Raw genomic sequence first — 17,201 nt, forward strand, 5'->3', positions numbered from 1 at the left:
GTTTTTCTGTACTACATTCTTTCTTTTCAAAAGTCTCTAAATTACTGTCTGTTCCTGACTTTTCCTTAACTAAGATTCTTCATATTCAGTTTTCTTTCTAGGAAGCTCCAACTCAAAATTCAGCATTTAAAATAATGCATCTTTCTTGTTCAAATTTCCTGATTTCTCTTAATAACATTTTAATTTCAGATATATTCAACCTTTAGCTGTTTGGAAGGATAAAGTAATTGGTCCTATAACGTGTTAACTTTGTTACAGAATCACACATTTCCCAGGAGCCTCTGTTTTCATAAAATTCTTAATCAAGTTTCCAAAGTTCTTGGCAAAGATTGTCTCTCTTTTTTTTTTTTTTTGGCTTTTTGGCTTTTTGCCTTTTTTTTCTAGGGTCGCATCCACGGCATATGGAGGTTCCCAGGCTAGGGGTCTAATTGGAGCTGTAGCTGCCAAGCCTATGCCAGGGCCACAGCAACAAGGGATCCAAGCCGCGTCTGCAACCTACACCACAGCTCATGACAATGCCGATCCTTAACCCACTGAGCAAGGCCAGGGATCGAACCCACAACCTCCTGGTTCTTAATCGGATTCGTTAACCACTGCGTCATGACGGGAACTCCAGTTCTTGGCAAAGATTTTCAAACACTGCAATCTTCACCAACAGCTTCAAGTCAGAGGTATGAACAAAATATCAGAAAGAATACCTGGAGCTAGTGTGGGTGGGAGCTACGGGTTCTTAAGTATTATTTGAGGGCAGGGAATAAGTATCAATAGAACGAACATTTGCTTAATCCAAGTTTCTTGGTACACTCTGAAGTTTCTACCTCATTGTTCATTTCAAATGATCTAAAATGAGACCTGGCCCACTTTGAATGTTCAGGTCAACAGGTTAGATGTCTAATGAAGCCTATGCCCATTAGATTCTTATTTGAACTCAATCTCTTAGCCAACCTGGCCCAAAAGTATAATATTAAATTTAACATTTAATATTATAAATTTTTAACTTGCATTTACAGTTTTATACATTAATGTAATATAAATGTGATATAAATGCTTTATAGACTAAATGGTTAACATTTAGTAACCAAAAACATGAAGAACTTTGCTTTATAGCACAAAAAGCTAGTTTGTGACTATATCTACGGCAGAACTCTTTTTTTTGTTCAAGCCTGCAAGCATTTGGAAGTTCCAAGGCCATGGATTGCATCTGAGCCACAGCTGCAACCTATGCTACAGCTGTGGCAACACCACATCCTTTAATCCACTGTGCCAGGCCAGGGACTGAACTGGTACCTCCATACCCATCCAAGCTGCTGCAGTCAGATTTGTAACCCAATGTACCACAGTGGGAACTCCTGAAAGAACTCCTTTTAAAATTTGGCTGAACTTATGTCTTTTTCCTTTCTGGATAATTTTACCATGAAGATTTCAAAGTTATTCCATTGACTTTAGAGTCCTACTTAAAGTAAGAGACATTCAGCCAACTTGTTTCATGACAATAATGATGGTATTCCTTTCACAGAAGCCCTTGTTTGTTTTCTTTTATTTAGGCCTGCACCTATGGTATATGGAAGTTCCCAGGCTAGGGGAGCTGCAGCTGCTGGCCTACACCACAGCTTACAGCAGCGCCAGATCCTTAACCCACTGATCAAGGCCAAAGATTGAACCCGAATCCTCATGGGTAGTAGTCTGGTTCTTAACCCACTGAGCCACAACAAGAACTCCCAGAAGCCTTTTTTTTTATGACTTTTTTTTTTTTTTTTAAGAGCTGTTTAAGGTTCACAACAAAACTGAGAGGAAGATACTGAGATTTCCCATATGCCTCTGCCTAAGCATATGTACAGCTCTCCTCCTTGGTTATTAGCATCACTCACCAGAATGATACAGATACTATTGAGGATTGATGCATCTTAATCACCCAAAGTCCATGGTTACCTTAGGACTCACTCTTGGTGTTGCACCCCTATAGATTTGGACAAATGTATAATGACATTCATCCATCATTATAATATCATAATAGTATTTTCATTGTCTTAAGAATCCTCTGTGTTCTATGTATTCCTCCTCCCTCACCCCTGGCAACCAACTGATCTTTTCTTCTCTTTTTCTTTTTAGGGCCACACCCTTGGTATATGGAGGTTCCCAGGCTAGGGATCGATCAGAGATGTTGTCGCCAGCCTATGCCACAGCAACGCCAGATCTGAGCTGTGTCTGCAGCCTACACCGCAGCTCACAGCAGTGCCAGACACCTAACCTACTATGCAAGGCCAGAAATCGAACCTGTGTCCCCATGGATGCTAGTCAGATTCTTTTCCACTGAGCCACAATAGGAACCCAACTGATCTTTTTATTGTCATCCGGCCTTTTTTTTTTTTTTTTTTTTTAATGGTTACACCCATGGCATATGGAAGTTCCCAGGCTGGGGACTGAACCCACACCTCTGCAACAACCCAACCTGCTACAGCTGAGTTCTTGACACACTGCACCGCAGCGTGAACTCCCCTGACTCCTGACTTTTTTTTTTTTTTCATTTCTTTTTAGTGCTGAATAATAATTCATTGTCCAGATGTACCACAGTTTATTTATCCATTCACCTACTGAGGGAAAACTTGGTTGCTTCCAAGTTTTGGCAATTACAAATAAAGCTGCTATAATCATTCCTATACAGATCTTTATGTGGACATATTTTCAACTCCTTAGAAATCACACTAGTGTGATGGCTGGATCATATGGTAAGAGTGTCTCTAGTTTTGCAAGAAACTGAAAAATTGTCTTCCACAGTGACTGTACCACTTTGTATTCCCAACAGCAATGTAAGGGAGTTTGTTGTTCCATATCTTCACCAGCATTTGCTGTTAGTGTTCCAGATTTTGCCATTCTAATAGGCGTATAGTGATAACTCTTTGTTTTAATTTGCATTTCTCCGATGACAAATCATGTAGAATCTCTTTTCATAAGTATATTTGCCATTGTTTATCTTCTTTGATGAGATGTCTGTTAAGGTCTTTGGCCCATTTTTAAACTTGGTTGTTTGTTTTCTTGCTATTGAATTTTAAGAGTTCTTTATATATTCTGGGTAATAATAGTTCCTTTATCAGATATGTCTTTTGCAAATCTTCCCTCACAGTCTGTGGCTCATCTTCTGATTCTCTTGACATTGTCTTTTGTAGAATAGTTTTTAATTTTACTGAAATCTAGTTTATCGATTATTTCTTTTACGGATTGTATTTTTGGTGTTGTATCTAAAAGGTATCATCATAGCTAAAGTCATCTAGGTTTTCTCTTATTGTCTAGGAGTTTTATAGTTTTGCATTTTACATTAGGTCCATTATCCATTTTGAGTTAATTTTTTGTGGAGGATGTAAGACCTGTGTCTGATTCCTTTTTTTTTTTTTTTCTTTTTTTGCATGTGGATGACCCAGTTTTTCCAGCAACGTTTATTGAAAAGACTATCTTTACTCTATAGCCTCTTTGCTCCTTTGTCAAAGATAAGTTGATTATATTTATAGGGGTTTACTGGGCTATTATCTTCCGTTGATCTATTTGTCTATTCTTTTGCCAGTATCACAACTGTCTTGATTACTGTAGCTTAATAGTAAGTTTTGAAGTCAGGTAGCATTAGGCCTCCATCTTTGTTCTTCTGCTTCAACATTATGTTGGCTATTCAGGGTCTTCTGCCTCTCTATATAAACTTCAAAATCAGTTTTTTTATAGCCATAAAATAGCTTGCTGGAATTTTGATTTGGATTGCATTGAATCTCTAGATTAATTTGGAAAGAACAGACATCTTGATGATATTGAGTCTTTTTATCCATCTCTTCATTTATTTAGTTCTTTTCTTATTACATTTGTCCTACTTTTATTATTTTCCTCCTATATATCTTGTAAGAAAAACTTTTCAAAGTACCATTTGATTCATGATTCTTCCCTTTTTCTGCCTCTTTTACAGAGTTCCAGGTACAGCTACTGGATACTTAGACTAAAGAGAAGTCTTCTGATTATGCCTTCTTACTCTTCGCTTTGACTACCTCTATAAACACATGAATATCTATAACACAGTATCTTAAGGACAATGACCACTGTCTCATTTTACTGTCTCAAAATCAAGTGTTCTTCCTTTGCATTTTTCACTTGGCTATAGGATATTTGCTGTTGCTTATATTGTTAAATTTAACAAAAATCAGAAATGATTTTCTCTTCTTTTCTACTCTTGCAATTAAGGTGTGCTACCAAGTGGTGGCAGTAATATGCCACAGTGGCCTACCTTTCAGATTAAACAATGATTTTTCAATTCCTTCTAAACAATGGGTAATCAGTTCTATCCCAAATTTGGTAATAAGCAGGAGCCGGGATACCTCCCCTTTCAGATTCAGTAATCTAGTTTGAGGCAAAACTGTATTCTACAGAAATAGAGGAAAAGAACTACTCAGACACTTAAAAAAAAGAAATCTCATAAGCAGAGGGCTGGAAATAGTATAGGTAGAGAATTAAATATCATTTAGGGTTAGAAAATAAAATATCAGTAGAACAACCATTTACTTAGTCCAAGAGTCTTGGTGTCCTTGCAATTTCATTTTAAAAGATCTGAAATAAGCCCTGACATACTTTAGAGAGTCAACCTGGATAAGGTTGATATATAAAATATTGTTTCCATATAAACAGAAAAACCATTCTCTAATTTTTTTTCAAAGAAATATACAGTTAACAACAAATAAAAGGGAACAAATAGATTGTAACCAATCAAAAAGCACAAAAGAATTGATGATGAACAGCAACAAATCTCATGCTAATCCTTTCTACCTTTAGGACTGGTCCACAGGGACAGCCTCTCGCAATGTCTTTGTTTGTGATTACTGTACTTCTAAATACAGTGTCAGCTTTAGACAGCATCTAACAACTCCCTGGCACAAAAGATAAGGATTATGTTAACATCTAGTCTTCCAATATTTAAGTTACATTAATTTTCTCTTTTTTGGGTTATCTTTGTAACTTTTAATAGTACACTGTAAAACTCTAGATAGTATTTCGACCTTAGATAGTACTTTAACTCTCCAATATTAATACCACCATTCTTCCTTCTACTTACCTCCCTTAAACACAGTTAACATTTTTTGCAGCAACACCAGATCCTTTAACCCACTGAGTGAGGATGGGGATTAAAAAAATCAAGTTGTTTCTATTTATTCATTTATTTATTGTCTTTTCTAGGGCCACACCCACGGCATATGGAAATTCCCAGGCTAGGGGTCTAATCGGAGCTGTAGCTGCCAGCATACGCCAGAGCCACAGCAACATGGGATCCGAGCTGCGTCTGCAACCTACACCACAGCTCATAGCAATGCCAGGACCTTAACCCACTGAACAAGGCCAGGGATCGAACCCACAACCTCATGGTTCCTAGTCAGATTTGTTTCGGCTGCACCACGACGGGAACTCCAAAATCAAGTTGTTTCTAAAAAATAACTTTTTAATGTGAATATTACATGTGTGTGACCAATTAAAAAATAACTTACCTGTGTTTTTTTTTTCCCCCTAGAGTCTTAGTTCTCCTTTCCAGAAGCAGTCACTGTTCCATTTCAAGAAGCTTTTGGACTTTCTCTTTAATCATGGAGTTATAACATTTCTAGGGGTAAATATTTAACAAGTTATCAGGACTAGAATTGCAATTTTTTCTTCTGAATCCATGTAAGCAATCACTGCATATAAACATCTGTCAATGACATCTAGATAGACATGCACTGAGCACTTTAACAGTCTATATGACATACTTGGGGTTTGGGGGGGATTATTTTGTTACAGCTATATTGAGCTGTGGCTGACATATAATAAACTGCATATATTTAAAGTATATGATTTTGGAGTTCCCATCGTGGCTCAGTGATTAACGAATCCAACTAGGAACCATGAGGTTGCAGGTTTGATCCCTGGCCTTGCTCAGTGGGTTAAGGATCTGGCTTTGCTGTGAGCTGTGGTGTGGGTCGTGGACGCGGCTTGGATCCTGCATTGCTGTGGCTGTGGTGTAGGCCAGCGGCTACAGCTCTGATTCAACCCCCTAGCCTGGGAACCTCCATGTGCCGCAAGTGCAGCCCTAAAAAGCAAAAAATAAAAATAAAAAAAATAAAGTTTATGGTTTATCCGCAACCTCTATATAAACCCATGGAATCACCATAATCAAGGTAATGAATATAGCTATCAGCTCCAAAAGTTGTCTCATAGCCCTTTGTAATCCATCCCTCCATGCTTTTATTCATCTTGTCAGGCAGCTACTGGTCTGCTTTCTGTCACTATAGGTTAATTGTGTTTTCTAGAATTTTATATAAATGAAATAATATATTATTTACTCTCTTTTTTGTCTTATTTCTTTACTTAGGACAATTATTTTGAGATTCATCTATATTGCTGGGTATAGGAATCATACATTCCTTGTTAGTGCTGCTGTAGAATTCCATTGCAAGATTAGACTACAGTTTGTCCATTTACCTGCTAATGGACATAGTTTCTTTTCTTATAATAAAGCTGCTATTAACACTCGGACACTATGATTGTGTTTCACTGGATTTCATCTTTAGTAGGTAGACTAAAATGGCTGTTGGTAGAGCAAGGGCCAAAAATACAAATGCCCACAGGAGCCAGACAGAAAATATAAATAAGTAGGGGGAGGGGGAGATTCGACATAATAAAACAACGGTTTAAGCTTTATGGTAAATGACAAACTGATATTTGGCATCCATGTTGGGAGGGTGGAGATTATGACAAACAGGAGCCTTGAATCCTGTCCAAAGCAAGTAGTGTCTCAGAACCACCTGGCTGTTGCCAGGCTATCCAGTATGGCCAGGTATTCCTTTTACTTTTCCAGACTGTGTGTGAAATTTCTTGATTTTTTTTTTTTTTATGGTCATACCCACTGCATATGGAAGTTCCCAGGCCAGGGATTGAATCTGAGCTGTAGCTGCAACCTACACCTCAGCTGCTTCAAGGCCTGATCCTTTAACCCACTGCACCAGACTGTGGATCAAACATGCAGCTGCAGTCAGATTCCTAATCCACTGCACCACAATGGGAACTCCCCTTGATTTTTTAAAAAATAGGAAACAAATGAAAAAATGATAAGATTCAGGAATCAATACAGGAGGAAATTGAAATTGACTTGAATAAAAACCCTGACATTCATTCAATTGGGTACTGACTACGCATTCATCGTATCATTCTTATTATTACAATTTTCATAATAAATACAACTTGTAAAAATTAGCTTTGGATAAAGCCAATTAGAGAAAGAGGTTTGGTTTGGCAAATGCACTTTGTAATGGTCCCATCATGCAACTGAATCCATCACCCCATCATAGACAGAACTGGACAACCTCAGGATTTCCCATAAGATTCAAGCCTTCCCCATAGTGTGTAAGACTGAGGAATAGAGAATTTGTTGAACCCTACTGACAAGCCAGGGGATAAAGAGAGACAGAGAAAGGAAGTTAAACAGAGACGGAAACAGAGGAAGCCCAGAAAGGGTTTAACCTTTCAAGCTTGGTTCCTTCTAATCTCATCTATCAGAGAAATATTCCCTAGTTCCTGGGACAGGGCGTGTGGGGGAAAGAGAAAGATTGCCGAATTCTCCCCTCCTGGGGAGTAGAAATTTTTTCCCCTCTATGAAAAAAAAAAAAAAAAAAAGAGTGAGAGTGTGATGCCCTGCCCAGATCCCCCTACAATAAGAGCCTGTTCCAAGTACAGAGTGCTATTGGCAGTCTTTGGTAACTTCAGGATTGCTACATTTGCAGAAAGCTAAATTGCTTTCTTGATCAAGGCACCTTGATCTCTTCCCAAAACTGTGAGAAATAAATTTCTGGTGTTTAAGCTACCCAATCCCTGGCATTTTGTCAGGGCAGCCAAGCTGCTAAAACAGGTGACTGTTCTTAGATTGATGCACTCTAAAAAGATAATGAAAAGCTGAGAGTGATTAATCATCAACTGAAAGCTAAAATGCAGGATCTCTTTGGTAGCACAAAGTGGCTCTCATCTCCTACAGTGGGAGATCAGAATAAACTCAGAGTGGCTAATCTCCAAAGATTAAACTTTTAGTCGAGACAGATATACTAAGCCCAGGTCAACGCCCTGGCTGGGAAAGACTGGGGCTTGACACAGTAGATGAGGATATTCCCAGAAGTGGCCCACCCTCCTATCCTAAGACCTATCCTTTCCCCATTATTCAGAGATGGTGGAAAGACCTCTTCCTGTTTGTAGCAACATGGATAGAACTAGAGATTCTCATGCTAAGTGAAGTAAGTCAGAAAGAGAAAGACAGATACCATATGATATCCCTTATACGTGGAATTGAAAATATGGCACAGATGAACCTATCTATAGAACAGAAACAGACTCATAGATGTGGACAGCAGACTTGCAGTTGCCAGGAGAGAGGGGAAGGGAAATGGATGGACTGGGAGTTTGGGGTTAATAGATGCAAACTCTTATATTTAGGAAGGATAGACAATGAATCCTGCTGTAAAGCACAGGGAACTATGTCCAATCACTTGTGATAGAACATGATGAAATAAATGAGAAAGAGAATATGTATAGATGCTATGACTGGGTCATGTTGCTGTACAGCAGAAACTGATAGAACAATGTAAATCAATTATAATAAAAACATTTTTTTAAAGAAAAAAAAGACCTCTTCAAGATTTGTTCTTAGGTTGTCTCCTGTCCAGTAGGCCTTAATTGATGTTAAGTCTCAATGTGCTGGATATAATAATGGAGGAAAGGAAATGTACCCCAAGGAACTTCAATACCTGGCCAGCATATGCTGACAGAGTGTGTGTAGGATTGAATTTTTAGGGTGTTTGATGAAAAAGAAGGGAATATAAGGATGGATAAGTGAGAAATTAGATTTGGGAGCACTCTCCTAGTACTCAGGATTTAATGTCATTATAAAATCCCCAAAAGACAATGTGAATTTACTACTAGGATGATTTTTTTAGAAGCATGGAAAAAGTGATGGTCCACAGGAAACTGGGTTAAGATGCTGTAATTGCCAGACAGTGAAATTGACAGACAGTGAAAGAAAGAATTTAAAGAATCAGACTAGTTATGCTGGAGATCATATACTATGCAAAGATGAAAAAACTCACCAGATGACTTGATTACAGAAGGCCAGCAGGCTATACCATATGTCTGGGACATAAGAATTGTATGGTTGTGAGGGGCACCAGTATCATTAAGAGGCTGAGTAGTGACTTCTATAAGCCAGAACTGAATGTAAAGGAAGTCATTAAAGAACTAAGTTTACTGATAGCATCAGGGATAATAGGACCCCCAAATGATAGAGGACAGGTTGTGGGGTTTAATGATCAGAAATCAAGTTGAGCAACAACAACAACAACAAAAAGACAAAAGACAAAAAATAAATAAATAAATAAATAAATAAATAAATATTATTAAAAAAAAAAAAAGGAGTTCCCATCGTGGCGCAGTGGTTAACAAATCTGACTAGGAACCATGAGGTTGCGGGTTCGGTCCCTGCCCTTGCTCAGTGGGTTAACGGTCCGGCGTTGCCGTGAGCTGTGGTGTAGGTTGCAGACGCGGCTCGGATCCCGTGTTGCTGTGGCTCTGGCGTAGGCCGGTGGCTACAGCTCCGATTCAACCCCTAGCCTGGGAACCTCCATATGCTGTGGGAGCGGCCCTAGAAAAGACAAAAACAAAACAGAGAATCATCACAGTCTCCTTTTCAGAGTAGGTGGGTGCATATGGAGGGCAGGTAATAAATGAAGTCCTTTCCAAGGTCCAGGTCACAGTGGGCCCAATGGCTTACAGATTCACATTAATCATTTCTTTAGTCCTTACATATAGAATCAGAATAAATATACTTCAAGTTGGCACAATCCCCACATTGGGTCCTTGGCCTATGAAGTAACAGCTATTATAATGGAGAAGGCCAACTGGAAGCCTCTGAAATTGCCTCCTTCCTTAGTCAAGACATAAATTTTATTTTATTTTATATTTTGGACACACCTGCAGCATCTGGAAGTTCCCAAGCCAGGGACTAAACCCATTGCCATGACAGCAACCCAACTCCCTGTGCCACAAGGGAAATCTAAGACATAAATTTGTATAAGTGTTGCTGGGGGGATGATGGAAATTAGTGTCACTCCTGAAGATCTAGGGGATTAAGGGTGGTGATCCTTATCACACTCCATTTTATTCAGCAATCTGGTTCCTACAAATGCCAGACCGATTTTGGAGAAAGATACAAGATAAAATTCTTTGCTAGAGTAGAATAACATAGATACAGGTACATGGTATGTGACCATTAACTGATAAGTATATTCTTTTTTCTTTTTCTTTTTCTTTTTTTTTTTTTTTTTTTTTTTTTTTTGTCTTTTTGCGATTTCTCGGGCTGCTTTCGTAGCATATGGAGGTTCCCAGGCTAGGGGTCCAATTGGAGCTATAGCCACCCGCCTACACCAGAGCCACAACAACACAGGATCCAAGCCGCGTCTGCGACCTACACCACAGCTTACGGCAACGCTGGATCCTTAACCCACTGAGAAAGGCCAGGGATCAAACCCACAACCTCATGGTTCTTAGTCAGATTCCTTAACCACTGAGCCGCAGACGGAACTCCTGATAACTATATTCTTTCGCACCTCTCTCAGAAAAGAGAATTAGAAAAAGTTCTCATTTACATGTAACGGAAAACAATATACGTTTACATTTATGCCCCAGGGGTATGTTAATTCTCCCACCCTTAGCAATAATATGGTTGTCAAGATCTGTGAAGGGTCTAAGACTTCACCCAATTTGCAAGCTGGCAATTTAGCTTGCCACTTGTGTGGATGCTGGCAGAAGACATGAGATTCCTGGATCTAAGTCAGTAGATTTTATTGCTCACAGCACAGCAAGCAGCATGAAGCTTACATTTGCATTATTTCCCTTGCTCCCCAAGAACTATGAGGAAGATGTGGAGTGGTCTAGACAGAGATGTACATGTTTGCATCATGGCTGAAATACTCTGAGTTTAGAGAACCCAAAACTTATCAATTTGCCCAAACTTTTCCTCAGAGGGAGTCATTATCTTGATTATATCCAACAGTAAACAAAGCTGTCTTTTGCAAATATCATGATATCACTTATATGTGGAATAAAAATGGTACAATAGTGAGCATATTTACACAAGAGAAACATACTCACAGACATAGAAAACAAACTTATGGTTACCAAAGGGGAGAGAGGGAGAGGGATAAGTTAGGATCTTGGGATTACAGATACACACTATATAGTAAATAGATTAACAACAAGTTCCTACTGTATAGTACAGGGAACTACATTTAATATCTTGTAATAACCTAAAGTGGAAAAGAATCTGAAAAAATATATATTATGTATAAAATATATGTATTATGTATACTTATTTATATCACAGAATCACTTTGCTGTACACTAGAAAGTAACACAACACTGTAAATCAATTATACTTCAATTTTTTAAAAAGCCATCTTTTGTTCTGGAGACACCATCTCTATCTTTTAAGGTTTTTCCTATACAGACATCCTTGAAACAATAATTCAAAACAAATGCTGTTTGTGTCTGCATGTAAGATGTGAAGAAATAGAAGAGATCCCTGGAAGATTGTCTCCCAACTCTGCAGAGTTGGAGGTACAGGCTTCCAAAGGCAACCCAGTTTTACCAGGAAACACAGCAAGCCTCCCTGAGCTACAAGTTATGGCTGCCAACCTAAACTCTTTATGTTATTTGATTCCAGGGAGCTTCAGGAAAAAAGAGTCACCATTCTGGCATCAGGTTACACAATGGTGGTATAGAGGAACATGCTTGGCACTCAGGTGAGCCAATTGCACACCTTTTGGTGAACTCTTGCCCCATTTTTACCATAAATGCACTAATGTAGCAATATCAACCCAAGAAGGACATTGTGACCAAGGTTCATACCATTCAAGGTAGAGGGTCTGGGTCATGCCACCAGACCAGCAAAGATGATAGTTGAGGGTGAGGGGAATCCAGAATGGATGGAGAAATAGGGGGACAATGAGTATTAGTTGAAGCCAGAGACTAACTGCAATACCAGGGATTGTAGTCTGTGCTAATAACTTTCCTTTTTAATAGTTCCTACAGAAAAAGAGGCCCACATCAATTGTGGCATTTCTGCTCCAAGAACATAAAAGAAGTAATATATCTGAACAGAACAAGGACTAGACTGTGTTACCTAACCAGATTTGGGTCCACTTGTCCAATGCATAGCAAAGCCAATCTACTGACACAGTTGTAGGGAAGGAAAGTATAGCATTTATTGCAAAGCACCCAACATAGGGTCAAGCAAGAAGAATGGCAGCTCATGTTTAAAATAATTGAACTCTTGGATGGCTTTTGGGGAAGGTTTTTTCAAAAGGCAAGGTGGGGCATTCCCTGGAGGTGCAGTGTATTAATGATCCAGTGTTGTGACCACTGCAGTGCTGGTTTGATCCCCGGCCTGGGAACTTCCACATGCCATGGGCTTGGTTGGTAGTGAGGTAACTGGGTGGTTTTTGGGAATCTCAGTCATCAACTCTCTATTTTCTACTGGGCTAGGTTCTATGTGCTAATGGTCAGCATGCAGTTAACTTTTTCCATCTGGTGGGGGTCTTATAATTTTTTATTATTTTTATTTATTTATTTTGCTTTTTAGGGCCATACCATGGCATATGGAACTTCCCAGGGTAGGGGTTGAATTAGAGCTACACCACAGCCATAGCAATGCAGGATCTGAGCTGTGACTGTGACCTACACCACGGCTCATGGCAATGCTGGATCCTTAACCCACTGAGTGAGGCCAGGGATCGAAACTGCAACCTCATGGTTACTAGTCAGAATCGTTTCTGCTGCACCACAATGGGAACTTCCTGGTGGGAGTTTTATTATCTGCAAAAGAACTCAAGGATATGGCTCAGGATCTATAGCCCTTGAGGAGGAACTAAAGATCCTTGACTTGGTTTGAGACTAAATTATTATTATTTTGTCTTACTTGACTGTTTTACTTTGTTTCTACATTTTCTTCTCTGGCTAAACTTGCTCTTCAGAACTTGGAGAAAGCCTAGGAGGCTAAACCTTTCCTATAAATAAGTGGGGGAAAACACAGAGGAAGGGGCCCTGGGAAGGCACTTCAGGTTCTTGCTTGGTTTCAGCTGTAGTGGACACTGATATGCTGACCAGACCCCAGTTCAGTGAGGGATTTGTAACCCCAAATTCTATGAATGCTCTTAGCTCCTCCAGGGATTGCCTCTGCTATAGAAAGGTATGTCCTTTCCCAGATGGCCCATATCCAATGATTGACCAGTGTCAGTATGTAAAATGCCTAGTCATCTCAGTTTAATGTGGACCATTTTAGCAGGGGAATTCCTTGTGAGGCCAGCCCAGACACTCATTGGGCTTGCATCACAGTTTAATTTTCCCCTCTGTTCAATTCTGCTTTCTTCCCCTTCGTTCTGCAGATTTTGATACCACTGGCAAGCCTTAATAAATATACTGCCTGTTAAAATTCATCTCAGAGTCTGCTTCCCAGGGGACCCAATTGGAGACAGCTACTTAAAGTGTATCCTCTTAATACATTACTGTGCACCTATCAAATAGATAGGTAACTACTGTAGCTCTATTTGATCTACTGGCTTGGAAAGAAACATTAAGTTAAAATTAAGTTAAAGATTAAGTTAAAATCAAGTTAATATAATCTGAGAAAAAATCTAGATATATGCCTTGGTGTGAAGGTGGGTATCTCAGGATAGTAATTTTTATTTTCCTTTTTATAACTTTCCTGTATTTTCTGAATTTTCATATTGAGTATATGTTAATTTTATAATACAAAGTGCAACAAATCTATTTTCATTTTGGGAAATCAATTTTGTAGTAAATGGACAATCTCTTCCCCACCTAGAGCAGTAAACTGGTGTAAACATTCTGGAAAATATCTCTCGAAGCAACAGAAATAAAAACAAAAATAAACCAATGGGACCTAATCAAACTGATGAGCTTTTGCACAGAAAAGGAAACCAAAATAAAAACAAAAAGACAGTTTACAGAATGGGAGAAAATAGTTTCAAATGATGCAACTGACAAGGGCTTAACCTCTAAAATATACAAACAACTTATACAACTCAACAGCAAAAAAGCCAACAACCCAATGTAAAAATGGACAAAAGACCTGAATAGACATTTCTCCAAGAAAGAGATACAGATGGCCAACAAGCACTTGAAACAATGCTCAAAATCACTTATTATTAGAGAAATGCAAATCAAAACTACCATGAGATACCACCTTACACCAGTCAGAATGGCCCTCATTAATAAGTCCACAAATAACAAGTGCTGAAGGGGATGTGGAGAAAAGGGAACTCTCTTGCGCTGTTGGTGGGAATGTAAGCTGGTACAACCACTATGGAGGACAGTATGGAGGTACCTTAGAAATCTATACATAAAACTATCATATGACCCAGCAATCCCACTCTTGGGCATATATCCAGATAAAACTTTCCTTGAAAAAGACACATGCACCCGCATGTTCATTGCAGCTCTATTCACAATCATGGAATCAATACAAATGTCCACTGATGGATGATTGGATTAGGAAGATGTGGTATATATACACAATGGAATACTAATCAGCCATAAAAAAGAACAAAATAATGCCATTTGCAGCAACATGGATGGAAATAGAGACTCTCATCCAGAGTAAAGTAAGTTAGAAAGAGAAAGACAAATACCATATATCACTTATATGTGGAATATAATACATGGTGTAAATGAACCTTTCCACAGAAAAGAAAATCATGGACTTGGAGAATAGACTTGTGGTTGCCAAGGAGGAAGGGGAGGGACTGGGAGGGACTGGGAGCTTGGGGTAAATAGATGCAGAATGTTGCCTTCAGGATGGATTAGCAATGGGATCCTGCTGTGTAGCACTGGGAACTCTGCCTAGTCACTTATGATGGAACACGTGATGTGAGAAAAAAGAATGTATACATGTAATTGTAACTGGGTCACCATTCTGTACAGTAGAAAAAATATACGTACAAATAAAAGATTAAAGAAAATTCTGGAAAATAATTTAACAGTATGTAAAAAGACCCTTAATTCCCAGTAATTCTACTTTGAGGAATTTATCCTTAGAAAGTAATTTAAGGTGGAATTTAATAAGTCAATGGAATTGAATATATACAAAGATATTTATCACAGCTTCATTGATTTTAGTCAAAAAAACCCATAAATGATTCACACATGTATGATATATATGTATGTATATGTATGAATTTTACAGCCATTCAAAATACTCTTTGTTTTCAAAGAATATTCATTGACATAAAAAATATTACTGGAGTGGAGTTCCTGTCGTGGCTCGGTGATTAACAAATCCGACTAGGAACCATGAGGTTGTGGGTTTGATCCCTGGCCTTGCTCAGTGGGTTAAGGATCCAGCATTGCCGTGAGCTGTGGTGTAGGTTACGGACATGGCTGGATCTAGTATTGCTGTGGCTGTGGTGTAGGCTGGCAGCTACAGGTCCAATTGGACCCCTAGCCTGGGAACCTCCACATGCCATGGGTGCAGCCCTAAAAAGAAGACCAAAAAAAATTACAATACAGTACTAGCACATGGTAGAAATTAATATATAATATTATATGTATAGTTTGGTAATTTTGACATTATCTTGAGAATTATTTCTTATCAGCATATACATGCACATGAATGTATGTGTATCCACACGTACATATATATACTCTCACAAAGGAAAAGACTGGAGGGAATATATCAAAATTTTATCAGTACATATTTCTCAATATTGGAATTGCAGGTCCTTTTAAAAATCTTTAATCTTTTCTAATTAAAAAAGTAATATACATGCACACGATAATTTAAATAGGAAATTACATTGAAAAAGGCATATGCAAGTGAAAAATAAAACTTCCTTATTTTCCAGACTCCCAGAGGGGGATTTTACAGATTTCTTATGTCTGACATAAGAAATATTCTGTGCCTATATTAGTAAAGGTATATAACCGCTTTCTTACACTTTTTAATTTTTTACATGGATGAGAGCATGCTATTAACATTGTCCTAACATTGTCTTCTTTCTCTAAAAACTGAGCTTGGGGATTATTTATGTACATGCATCTACTTTCTTTCAGAGGCCAAATAGCATTTCATTGTGTAAACGTACCATGTGGACATTTGGATATTTTCAGTCTTTTACTGTTATAAAACATTCTTACACATTCACCTTTTCATGCACATGGGCACTTGGAAGACAAATAGATTCCTGGGTCAAGGGGTATATGGATTTTAAATTTGTATCATTAACTTTTTTTTTTTTTTTTTTTTTTGGCTGCACCTGAAGCATGTGGAATTTCCCAGGCCAGGGATCAAACTCTCGCCACAGCAGTGACCCAAGTCACTGCAAGTGAAAATGCTGGATCCTTAAACTGCTGCACCACAAAAGAACTCCCCTGAAAATATTCTCTTTTTCTTCTCTTTTTTGGCCACCTCCCAGGCCAGAGATCAGATGCAAGCCACGGTTGTGACGTAAGCTACAGCTGCAGCAATGACGGATCCTTAACTCACCTAGCTGGGCTGGGGAACTGAACCTGCTTCCCAGTACTCCCAAGACAGTGCCAATCCTGTTGTGCCACAGCAGAAGCTCCAGAAAAGATTCTTTTTTTTTTTTTTTTTCATCTTTTCAGGGCTGCACCCATGGCTATGGAGGTTCCCAGGCTAGAGACCCAATTGGAGCCACAGCTGCTGGCCTACACCACAGCCTTAGCAACCCCAGATCTGAGCCACATCTGCAACCTACACCACAGCCTACGGCAATGCCAGATCCTTAACCCACTGAGCGAGGCCAGGGATCGAACCTGTGTCCTCATGGATCTAGTCAGATTCATTTCTGCTGACCCACTAACCCACTATGGAAACTTTTTTTTTCTTTTTTTGTGGAAAAGTTTCTTTTAACTTGAAGCTAAAGCACTGAATGACTCTTCTGGATGCATAATCTTTGAGCACATGTGCCGTAAGCAGACATCTAGAGCTGGGAAGAGACCATAAGACCAAAATCCCAGTGGTCCTCCACTAGAAAGAATGAGGCCCAGAATATCTGCGTGTACCTCTCAGAGGCTAAAACCAAGATGTATTGTAAAGCCTAAAAACAAACAAACAAACAAATAAAAGAATTTCC

The 17,201-nt window shown here is 38.8% G+C and overlaps 1 protein-coding gene across 2 annotated transcripts in view; it reads right to left on the minus strand.

Annotated features, from left to right (window-relative positions):
- The window catches only part of STAG1 (stromal antigen 1), a 541,662-nt gene that overhangs the window by 431,131 nt on the left and 93,330 nt on the right, over positions 1-17,201 (minus strand). For both annotated transcript variants that reach the window (XM_021071121.1, XM_021071122.1), the window contains exon 4: positions 5,508-5,617. The gene's annotated coding sequence lies outside the window, so the exon portion shown is untranslated. The remainder of the gene's footprint in view (positions 1-5,507; positions 5,618-17,201) is intronic.

The sequence above is a fragment of the Sus scrofa genome, chromosome 13 (genome assembly GCF_000003025.6).
Source record: "Sus scrofa isolate TJ Tabasco breed Duroc chromosome 13, Sscrofa11.1, whole genome shotgun sequence".
NCBI classification, from domain to species: Eukaryota; Metazoa; Chordata; class Mammalia; order Artiodactyla; family Suidae; genus Sus; species Sus scrofa.